This window comes from Astatotilapia calliptera, chromosome 3, assembly GCF_964374335.1.
Source record: "Astatotilapia calliptera chromosome 3, fAstCal68.1, whole genome shotgun sequence".
NCBI classification, from domain to species: domain Eukaryota; kingdom Metazoa; phylum Chordata; class Actinopteri; order Cichliformes; family Cichlidae; genus Astatotilapia; species Astatotilapia calliptera.
The window spans coordinates 32,368,805-32,373,028 of NC_137424.1; the positions used below are offsets into that span (position 1 = coordinate 32,368,805).

The following is a 4,224-nucleotide window of genomic DNA, read 5'->3' on the forward strand; positions in this document are numbered from 1 at the left end:
AAAAAACACTTTGCTCAGGATATAGTAGATCCTCCACATCTCCCCTTTCCTGGTGCATTTTAGAAACTCAAACATGCTTCAAGATGGCACATTAAGACTGATTACTGGGTCACAGCCTGCAGCACAGAAAAGAAGGGCAATGAACAGATAAATGAGGAAAAACCTAAGCTGTTGCAGTCCTGTTGTTCATACCTGTTTTAGACAGTAGGGTGAGCAGTTTAATCCTTCATCTGTATTTAGGTATAAGAGAGCCATGTATGCTTTGAGAGATCAGTTATTGTGATGGATTGTAGTTGTTGAACTTGGATGATGAAATCATCTACTTCCTGCAGGGTTAATGATCACCTTCTTTGATTTCTCAAGTGCATTGAAAAATGATTCAGCTGCTGCTAGTGAGAAAAAACTACAGTAATATCAGTAAACACCACCTCATGGATCACTGACTGCCTGACAGACTGACCACAGTATGTGAGACTGGGCCGAGCTCTCTTTCTGATTTAGTGATGTGCAGCAGGAGCTCCACAGGTGGACAGTTCTGTCCTGGACTTCATACACTCAGACATTCAGTACAAGTCTGAGTCAAGACACCTTCAGAAATACCCTCATGATTCTGCAGAGGCTGGATGTATTAGTGATGGCAGGAGGAGGAGTGTAAAGCGCTGGTGGATGATTTTGTGATGTGATCTGGAAACAATCATCAGCTGGGGAGATGTACAAGTACCTGGTACTTGTAGTACATGGAAAACAGGCTGAACTGGAAGATCAAAACAGAGGCTGGATACAAAGGAAATGAACAGACTTTTATCAAGTAGTGAGAGCCTTCAGTATGTGCAATGCTGTTTCTGTAAGGCAGAATAAATATGTTGATCATTATTAAATCATTTAGAAGAGAGAGACTTAATGTTTAATGCTTGGTAAAAAGTAAATGGCCTGTATTTGTACCCAGAAAGGGTAATCTGGGGAAAAGGAAGATCGCATTTGTCGGCCGCAGTTGTCGGAGCCTGTGTGTACTTGTGTGTGCTTGTAAACGCAGAGAAGCGCGGCTAAAAAACTTTTAAATATTACTTTTTCTGGGTCACAAAATAAACTTTTAAGATATTTTCAGGCGAGGATGTAGCTGTGTAATGCTCAAATATGTACTTAATTTATCAAAACATCACATATTTGCAAAAATGCTCCGACGTTTTTGGAGACATTTATTTTTTTTAATGCTTTGAGGCAGCTTTTGAACATCTGTGGCATCTATTAATGTCAAATCTAGCCTTTCTTTAACAACATAAGCAAACTGCTTTTGTATTTAACCACTTTTCTGTTTAATTACATTTTAAATAATAATAATAACAATAGTATTTATTTTGTTTAAAAAAATGTGTTTAAAAACAGGTTTTGTTGTGAAAGCTATAATCCAGATTAGTGGCCTGTTAAATGGTTAAAGTCTAGGTTGGCTTTATACTTGAGAATAAAGTAACATAGCTTGTCCTTCTAAAGAATTAAGTTATATTCCACAGTTAAATCATAAGAAACATTATGTTACATATAAACCCTGCCATATGTTAGATCTGGTCATTTTGCTTATTAGAAACTTTATATATTGGAAGTTAACTTTTAACAAGCATGTAATGATTATATTTAAATTAGGTGGTCTTTTTTTAAAACACATATATCTTTAGGCCTAAACTGACAGTGCCAATACCACACATTCAGACACCATCAGTAGATGGTGTTTTTAATACTATATGTGTTAGTCTAATTTGGTTGTATGGGGTCTACATTGACCTTCTGTCTTGTAAGTTATTATGACTGCACAGCCATTAAGGATCAAATCAGGTTCTAAAAAATGTTCTGTTCTTTCTCCCTCTGCTTGCTTCTTACTGTCTTTGAGTTTCGGGACCAGCACTCCTGCTGTTGGACAGAAAGACATCAACTCAGTGGTAAGTGTTTTGGTTTTCCAATATATTAGCAATTGTCAGTGACATTTCTATTAATCAGGCTGAACTTTAATCATACTTTAGATCAGCCTGTTTTACTTATTGTTTTATTTGTGCTTTGGTTTGAGGAAGTTGTTTCTTCACTAATCTTTTCCTGTCTTCTGTTATTAGACTTGAGATATGACTGCACTATGCTGTTGCTGTTGACTCCAGTTAATTCTACAAGACATGCTGTGTAAGTAAACAAACAACAACAGTTTGGTCTGCATTTCTTGAAAGATCACATTACGAACTTAGTTTAGAGGGTCTACACTGTATTTAGTGAAGTCTGCAGGTTTTCTAACAGCAAACTTTGTTTTGTGCCCAAATCATTTTGCACATCATTAGAATAAAAGTTATTAGCCATGTTTGCATAGCCCTTTTTAAAATGATGCTTTCATGACATTATTGTATGTTTGGTGGTGGTCACGGCTATCCAGACTGACAAGTGGGACATTGAATGTCACCTCCCCGGTGGGGAGGGAGCCTGAGATTGTCTAAATTTGAGTCTGTTCTATACCAAATGCAGGGGAAAAAATGTTTTAAGAAAGCAATTAAGTTCGTGTTCCAAAAAATATGATTGCTTGCTTGCAGGACACCAGGAGAGATGAGTCCTCCATCACAGATGGTGTGGTCAGTGAAGATGGTCGCCTGCAGGTTCAAGCTCATTGCATCTCCAACCCACATCCACTGCCACTGTACTTAAGGGAAGTTAAAGACTTTCTTCTGCACCTACATTTGGATCACCTCGATCCATGATAGTCATTCAGGCAGTAATGCCTGGACTGGAAACAAGCCATCCTTAAAATAATACAACATTCCAGCTCCTGTGTTGGAATGGAAAACAAATGTGTTGTTTAAATCAGAGACTGCACTTGTGACAGAAAAATAAATATTTTATTTTGATTATATAAGTAATGTATGTACAAAACAAACTTGTGGTAGGTCTAAACTTATTTTCTTAATAATTAAATCTGAGACTTTGTTTCATTGTAAGATTATAACAGTGATGGCAATATAATTGTTTGTTGTTCAAGAGAACAGTGTCCAGTATGTTGGCTGTTATACTTTTTTGCATTTGAAAATAAAAGTTGGGCTCATTTTAACATCACTACAAAAAGTGTTGTTAATTATTTTTAATCATATTCAGGTTACCACAAATTGTTTTTTCATTTGTTGAACTTGAAATGTTTGTCAGTAAGTAAACAATTAGTATTGTACAGTCAGAAATATCAAGTTATTCTTAATACTGCAGACTTGCAATGAACAAGTTGTCCTAAAAGTCAACTTAAGTAAGCTTTACTTAGTGTTTTTTTTGAGGCAACGAGTTTGCATAGTTTTTTTGAGTTCTGGGAACTAACAAGGTTGTACAGTGTACTCAAAATGAGTAAGTTGCCCTAACTTAATTATCGTAAGTAAAACTTTACTCAATTTTTTTGAGGCAATGAGTTTGCATTGTTTTTTTGAGTTCTGTGAACTAATTAGATTTTATAGTGTGGGACGTCCCATTGCTGCTGTTACCTTTCTTCCACAGAAGGGCCGCGTTCCATTTCAATGTGACACCAGCCCCATTTTCTATGAACCGGAACCATTTAGGTTGAACCCTGGAGTTACTGAAATAATGTTTCTGATCATACCCCCAGTTGCACCTCAAGATTTTTTTCATAGAGGCTACCATATGGGGGCCACTAAAAATATTTGGGTGGCAAAACAGAATTTCCTGTTTTATTATGCTGTTGTGAAATATGGGTTCCTTGAAAAATATGGCAATAGAGACAGAAAAAAATTATACACCTGTTTGATTTCCTGCTATAAAAGATATCACTGAAAATAAGTACATATGACCAACAAATAAGATGTTGAAATCCATAATAGTTCGTTTTAAGCAGTATATTTTGTGGGGCCCAAAATTGAAAAAATCACTGAGCTTACTCTCTTTGGGGAAGAGAGTTAGCTCAACCCACCACAACTTCCAAGCTAGCAAGGAGTATATATTCATGCTAGCATTTATGGCGCCTAAAACACATTTATGATACACACACTTATAACATCTAACAAAAACAGGCTTAATAATGACAATAATTGAACTAAAATCGCAATCAGAAACATCCAGGTGGCTAAATATGCATTATATGTGTGTTTTAAAGTGTTGGAAATAAATGACACCCACCTCTCCCACAGGGGAATTGTAGAAAAGGGGAGAAACAAAAGGGGTACACTGTATTTATAGGATTGCACCAAAGAAGAAGAAGAAAAG

At 36.3% G+C, this 4,224-nt stretch overlaps 1 long non-coding RNA gene across 1 annotated transcript; it reads left to right on the forward strand.

The window, feature by feature from the left end:
• Positions 1–1,619: 1,619 nt before the first annotated feature.
• Positions 1,620–3,087, forward strand: LOC145426253 (uncharacterized). The gene is made up of 3 exons (XR_013906976.1): positions 1,620–1,931; positions 2,100–2,163; positions 2,562–3,087. It is a non-coding gene; the product is annotated as an uncharacterized LOC145426253 (long non-coding RNA).
• The last annotated feature ends 1,137 nt before the right edge of the window (positions 3,088–4,224 follow it).